This window comes from Sebastes fasciatus, chromosome 1 (assembly GCF_043250625.1).
Source record: "Sebastes fasciatus isolate fSebFas1 chromosome 1, fSebFas1.pri, whole genome shotgun sequence".
Lineage (NCBI taxonomy): Eukaryota > Metazoa > Chordata > Actinopteri > Perciformes > Sebastidae > Sebastes > Sebastes fasciatus.
This window is the reverse complement of record NC_133795.1, coordinates 33,628,009-33,635,477: the sequence shown is the minus strand read 5'-3', so window position 1 is coordinate 33,635,477 and position 7,469 is coordinate 33,628,009. Positions and strand designations below refer to the sequence as shown.

The 7,469-nt window shown below is 42.9% G+C and overlaps 2 non-coding genes and 1 pseudogene across 2 annotated transcripts; 1 reads left to right on the top strand and 2 right to left on the bottom strand.

Moving 5' to 3' along the window:
- Nucleotides 1–3,605: 3,605 nt before the first annotated feature.
- On the bottom strand, nucleotides 3,606–3,714 carry LOC141780551 (5S ribosomal RNA; annotated as a pseudogene).
- A 604-nt stretch (nucleotides 3,715–4,318) lies between these two features.
- Nucleotides 4,319–4,437, top strand: LOC141780117 (5S ribosomal RNA). The gene has a single exon (XR_012596556.1). It is a non-coding gene; the product is annotated as a 5S ribosomal RNA (ribosomal RNA).
- Nucleotides 4,438–5,111: 674 nt separating this feature from the next.
- LOC141778979 (5S ribosomal RNA) lies at nucleotides 5,112–5,230 on the bottom strand. Its single transcript, XR_012596167.1, has one exon. It is a non-coding gene; the product is annotated as a 5S ribosomal RNA (ribosomal RNA).
- Between the last annotated feature and the right edge of the window lie 2,239 nt (nucleotides 5,231–7,469).

The following is a 7,469-nucleotide window of genomic DNA, read 5'->3' as shown; positions in this document are numbered from 1 at the left end:
AAAATCATAACGACTATATGTCATTTTGTGTATCTGTTTATATGTATTACATATAAATGAAATATATGTGAAATACTGGCTGAAACTAAACCAAACCTGTGATCACTGATTATTGATTGGGAACATACATATGTAAATTGTTTGTAATGTACGATGTTGTATTATGCGATTTTATGTATGATGTGCTATTCCTTATTTTTTTAAATTTATTTTCTTTTTCTTAAAAGCCTAACCAGGGACAAGGTCTGCAAATTAGCTATGGCTAGAAGTCCTATATATACGTTGCATCGGTTGCACTTTAATTAAGTGTAACAATGCCTATGTATTGTCCCTGTCAAATAAACTAATAAATAAATTAAATAAAAACATACTCTGATGGTTAAAATTCATAAAAGTTGATTTTTGTATTTATTTATTTTTAATAAAAAGTGAACATAGTTGCAGAAACACACATAATATTCATTACAACTGAACAAATAGAAAATATTGGATATCAACCCTTCAAAATGAGCTGTCCATCTCAAGGACTGAGCCATGATGTAGGTCAGTTATTAATTATTATTTTCTATGTGCTGTTTTCTTTTTTTCTCTACATTTATTTATTTATTTAATTAATTAATTTATTCAAGGTTTCTATCTTACCATCACGAATTATACTACTGTAGTACTTATTACTTTTAATTCTAACTAACTAATTAAATTATTTTAAATATTATTTGTATGATATTTTTTCTGTAACTTTACCTCTAGGGATGGGAAGAAGGCTGGACCTGTCTGTGTGGGAGTGGGAGGCGATGTGTATGTGTGTGTGTGTACATATTAAATGTTAAATGTAAGATATAATTTTTTTTTGTATTATGGCACCGGCGTTATGTTTTGTTATGTTTGTTATGATATGTTTGGAAAAAAGGAATAAAAAAGAATTTTCCAAAAAATGTAAACATGTACTGTAATCTACATTCATCTGTCATGTCAAACAGACTGGGATGAGGTTTTCAGGAAAAGCTCATGAATGGTATAATAGAATATAAAATGCAGTTCATTCTCTGCCTCATCCAAATCACACTTCCTGTCATCCTCTTACCAGTTTCCACAACCATAAGCAGGGTGTCACAATACAAACTGATCATAACACAATAAGCCTAAATGCAAAATTTGTATTTTACTTGGTACTTCTTTTGACCATTTCTCCATTAAAATAGTTATTCTGACAATATCAGGCAGCTGTGCGTTTAAAACAAAACAAGAAACTTTGTTTGCATCGTTGCCATTTTATTCTCACTCCTAGACTAAATAACCAATAATCCATTTTGGAATAAGGCTGTAACATAACAAAATGTGGAAAAAGTGAAGCGCTGTGAATACTTTCCGGATGCACTGTATATATGACCTGCTTTGCTTTCTCTTCTCCGGCCCCAAAAAGAATGCAGTGCATCTCTCTCCCTCCAATGTGTATCTTGCCTTACTCCTCAAAATTGCTCCCCTACACTTATGCCTCTCAAACTTCGCTAATTGTGCCCTGACCCTCAAAAACTCTTCTATATTATACCCCGGCTCATCATCTGCTCTACTCAGCTCACTATTTAGCTTCTCCCTAAGAACCCTCTCTTTCTCCCTCCCTTCCTTATTCCACTTTCTTGCAAATTTTATACTTGTCCTCTTAACCTCTTCCTTTACCCCTTCCCACCATTCCCCCATATCTATGCTATCTTCTGCAATATTGTTTATAAAGTCAAGTTTCTCCACTAATAATTTGTCTAATGTGCTTGCTGTATTGCATTTCCACCATAATATTAGCATTTAACATCCACTGTCCTCCACCTCTCTCCCCACCCCTACCTCTAATCTTAAACAGTAATGCTGCATGGTCACTAAGCGTGTTGAACTTATACTTTATATCATCTATATATCTCAGAGTGTCCTCTTTAACCAACAGTAAATCAATCCTAGACTGCTTCAATTCCCCCTCCTTTACCTGCCTCCTTGAGTACTCCCTCCTGTCCAAATTATAATACCTCAACAAATCTACTAATTTCCCTTCCTCCATCATTTCAATTAATAATTTCCTCGACTTTTCCCACCTAAATACTACATCTTTACCTACATCTAACCTAGTCAATTTAATGTTGAAGTCCCCTGCCACTATGCAGTTCAGCACACACAGCGGCTTTAATTCAACAAGAACCCCCCTTTTCTCCCCTTCTATCACCGGCATATATACATTTACCAACCTAAACCTCATATCTATATAATCAAATTCTATACTTAATAACCTCCCTCTACTATCCTTATACACCTGCCTTATATTCTCCACTATATCCGTTTTCACTAATATTGCCACCCCAACTAACCCATTACTGTAATATATAGTCCCCTTCCACCTCTCCCTCACCTTTCCTACAATCCAACCATCCCTGTTAGTTTCCTCGAAACACATAATGTCAGCGGGCCGTGGGTAACCCGTTCTACTCGGGCGACAGGCTGAAAAGATAACCACCAGTGTCTCAGTACAAAATATAAATAATCTTTATTTCATGAACTACAGTCAAATATTTAAAACATGTATAGGGGATCACTGCTATGGCTGGGTTATTATTATTCTGCAAAACACCATAACACTGCTCTCTCTTTTATCAGTTCAGAGTCCCAGGCAGCAACCAGAATTACCCCCTGACAGAACCAAACTAATCCCACATCTCACTACAATCTGTTATCCAATTTCGCCATATCCCTCAAACCATTCACATTAAACGACAAGACTGTGACCATGAGATCAAAAAGAAAGAAAACAAACACAAAATAGCAATCACTTTCTTCTTCACTTCTTCACAATGTTCTCCATTCCTCAAAGTCTCGGCTTTCCTCTTCTCACATCATACTCTCTCCTGCCGATCATGGATGACTTTAAAGTGCTCCACTCCTTCCATGGTGGTAAAACGTGTAGAATACGGTAGAGACCTCACCTCGTCCGTGAATCTAACTTTGAGGAAGCGTGTTTCGTCCCTGGCCACTTTCTCCTCCTTCTCTCCGACGTAGCTCCAACTCCCCAATCCTGCAGCCGGCCATCGATCTGAGCGTCTGTGATGTAGACGGGAAGATGCAACAACGAGACCAGTTAAATGAATGCTTTCTAAATTCCTAAACTCCCTGATCATTTCCTTACAAACATTTACTAATATTGTGTTGCTGCAATTGTCAAATGCTGGAAGGCCAAAGATTTCTCCGGTGGTTAAGCCAATTTTCTGTTCCTCTGTCCTCACAGATCCATACACGTGCAAAACATCTGGCTGGGTTACAGTAGTGGTGTTACTGGGTAGCAAGGCAGGTAAAATAAAGGGTAACAGTGTCGATATTGCAATGAAATTAGCTATGGTATCACTTCATCCTTTTAAATGATGATGTGCTTACAAAACCAAAAATACCTTGCGAAATGACAATGTGAAAAGTTTCCAAATGTAGAGTACGTATTATTATGCATATAAGGTACTGTACATTATTAGTGAAAAATGATCAAATATAACATCCAGAGACAAGCTGCTCTGATTTTCAAAGTCTCCACCTGAGAAGCATCGCTGGCCACGGCTGTTTGTAAAGAGAAGTGAAAAAGCTTACAGCACCTGGGATTCCCAGGCGGTCTCCCATCCAAGTACTGACCAGACCCGACCCGGCTTAGCTTCCGAGATCAGGCGTGTTCAGGGTGGTATGGCTGTTAGCCATGGGAACCGTAACAAAACGGCCCTTTGTAGATGTCTATCATCGCCACCGTTAACGCCTGTGTGCATTTCTGTCCGTAGGGACATTAACATATTTGTAAGAGTTATGGGCAAGGAGCTCTGATTACAAGTGATACAGTTCCCCCCACATGAATGATAAACACTGTCAATTACAGAGGTGAGAATGTAACTAAGCTGCTTGAGTGCAGGCTTGACGTGCATTTTCACTTTTATGTCACTTTATACTTCATTGCAGAGGGAAATATTGTACTTTTTACTCCACTACATTTGTGATTGTTATTGCCACTTTGGACATTCAGATTTTACATTTAAAACTTGATTGTTTCATAAGATATGGCGCAGAATGATACTTGAAATTGCTACTTACACAGTGATGCATCAGTGACAATAATCCAATAATAGTTTTCTAATATAGCCTGAAAAATGTAACACTGACAGAGATTGTTACAAAGGCAATTTTGGTCATCATAATGAGAATATTTTTTTGTGTCCCCGACAATCTGCAGCTCCTACCTGTATAGACAGAATAAGAAAAACATGGAGTTACGGCATCTTTGAAGCGGCCTTTTGTAGGAAAAACTGTTGCTTACAGCCATACCACCCTGAACACGCCCGCTCTCGTCTGATCTCGGAAGCTAAGCAGGATCGGGCCTGGTCAGTACTTGGATGGGAGACTGCCTGGGAATACCAGGTGCTGTATGCTTTTTTCACTACTCTTTACAAACAGCAGAGGGTGCTGCTGATTCTTCAGTGGACACAGACAGGCGCACATGGAAATCTATAGAATGATGTGCACAGAATGTAAATGCTCATGATCAATGGTTTTCAATTATTTTTTAAAGAGTAGATCATTTGTTACAGGTATAGCTATGACAGATAGAAGTCCAGTTAAATGAATGCTTTCTAAATTCCTAAACTCCCTGATCATTTCCTTTCAAACATTTACTAATATTGTGTTGCTGCAATTGTCAAATGCTGGAAGGCCAAACATTTCTCCGGCGGTTAAGCCAATTTTCTGTGCCTCTGTCCTCACAGATCCATACACGTGCAAGACATCTGGCTGGGTTACAGTAGTGGTGTTACTGGGTAGCAAGGCAGGTAAATAAAGGGTAACAGTGTCGATATTGCAATGAAATTCGCTATGGTATCACTTCATCCTTTTAAATGATGATGTGCTTACAAAACCAAAAATACCTTGCGAAATGACAATGTGAAAAGTTTCCAAATGTAGAGTACGTATTATTATGCATATAAGGTACTGTACATTATTAGTGAAAAATGATCAAATATAACATCCAGAGACAAGCTGCTCTGATTTTCAAAGTCTCCACCGGAGAAGCAGCGGCGCCCTCTGCTGCTTGTAAAGAGAAGTGAAAAAGGTTACAGCACCTGGTATTCCCAGGCGGTCTCCCATCCAAGTACTGACCAGACCCGACCCGGCTTAGCTTCCGAGATCAGACGAGATCGGGCGTGTTCAGGGTGGTATGGCCATAAGCAACAGCACTGGTGACAAAACGGCCCTTTATAGATGTCAATCACTGCCACCGTGAACGCCTGTGTGCATTTCTGCTCATAGGGACATTAGCATATTTCCAGAAGTTCTGGGCAAGGAGCTCTGATTACAGTGACACAGTTTCCCCACATGAATGATAAACACTATCTATGACAGAGGTGAGATTGTAACTGAGCTGCTTGAATGCAGGTTTGAGGTGCTTTTTGCAATTTTATGCTACTTTATACTTTATTTTACAGGGATAGATTGGAGTTTTTACTCCACTACGTTTGTGATTGTTATTGCGACTTTGTAGATTTAGATTTTTGTTATTATTTACTTTTATGTGATTTTGGATTTGGTGTCTTTTATATTATTCCGGTGTTTCCTGTTTTATTTTGGTAATTCACTCCTCCTGTGTCTTGTCTGGTTTTACTTCCCTCCTTTGTTTGTTTTCCCGCCTTTTGTTGATTGTCTGCCCCGCCCTGATTTGTTTCACCTGTGTGTAATCATGTCTTGTATTTAAGCCTGTGTGTTCCCCTCTGTCCTTGTCGGTTCGTTTGTCTCTCCAGCCCCGTCTACCTTGTCCTACATGTTACCTGTTACCTCCTGCTCTGATCCTCGTGTTTCCCTGGTTAGTGATTTTTGGTTTTGGTCCTCTGTTTGGTTTTTGTTGTTTGTTTCTATTTGTTCTTTTGTACTTTGTTCCCCTCCCTGCCTTTTGTTGTTTTGCCTTTGGTAGTTTTGGATTTCTCAGCTTAGTATTATTAAAGCTCGCTTTTATTTCAACTACTTTCCTGCCTGTTACTCTGCATTTGGGTTCCATGTTAAATTCACCCCACACCGTGACAGAACAAACCGACCAGTAAAATGGACCCAGCAGAGCTGCAAATGTTTTTGTTGGAAGTTTGTAATTTTGAAAGGACTGTGGAAAGACTCTTTTCTGTTGCTTGGAGTCCCATCTTGGAACAGCTTGCTGTGCAGAGGCTATATTTTAAGGAGAAGCCATGGGTGAGCCATTTTGTGCCCCACTTAGACATTGTAACAAAGAGACTAAACCAGTTCATGCACACCCATCAGCTCTCTCTGCCTACAAATCACCATTCTCCACTACAGGCTTCCTGAGCTTCCAGCAGTCAGCTAGCTCTGGAAATTCATAAAATACAAGTCATCTCAAAAACAAATAAAAAGTCATGCCCCACCATGTCGAAAATAAAAAAAACATCGGGCTCCGGTAATATTTCCCCCGATGCCTAACCTCACCCTATCCCCTGAGAGGGACTCTCTTCGGCCCCGGAGAGCCCCCACACCGGGCTCCGGTCCTCCAGGGTGATGCCTCCACTCAGCCTAGCCCTAGAGAGGGACACTCTCTTCGGCCCAGGAGGGGCTCCAGGCTCCGGGCTCCGGTCCTCCAGGGTGATGCCTCTCCTCGGCCCCAGAGAGCCCCCAACACCGGGCTCCGGTCCTCCAGGCTCATCCCTCCACTCAGCCTAGCCCAAGAGAGGGACTATCTTCGGCCCCGGAGGGCCCCCGCTCCGGTCCTCCGGTCCTCCAGGCTCATCCCTACACTCAGCCTACCCCCAGAGAGGGACTATCTTCGGCCCCGGAGGGCCGCCGGGCTCTGGTCCTCCGGTCCTCCAGGCTCATCCCTACACTCAGCCTACCCCCAGAGAGGGACTATCTCCGGCCCCGGAGGGCCCCCGCAACGGGCTCCGGTCCTCTGGTCCTCCAGGCTCATCCCTACACTCAGCCTACCCCCAGAGAGGGACACTCTTCCGCCGCAGAGGGCGCCCGCGCCCGGACCCGCGCCGGGCTCCGGTCCTCCAGGGTCAGTCCTATACTCACCTTACCCCCAGAGAGGGACTCTCTTCTGCCCCGGAGGGCCCCCGCACCGGGCCGCGGTCCTCCAGGGTCATCCCTACACTCAGCTTACCCCTAGAGAGGGGCGCCCGCGCCCGGACCCGCGCCGGACTCCGGTCCTCCAGGGTCAGTCCTACACTCACCTTACCCCCAGAGAGGGACTCTCTTCTGCCCCGGAGGGCCCCCGCACCGGGCCCCGGTCCTCCGGTCCTCCAGGGTCATCCCTACACTCAGCTTACCCCTAGAGAGGGGCGCCCGCGCCCGCGCTGGGCTCCGGTCCTCCAGGGTCAGTCCTACACTCACCGGGGCAGAAGAGAGTCCCTCTCTGGGGGTAAGGTGAGATCATACACCCCTAGCCAGTACTTGTAAAAAAAAAGACTAAT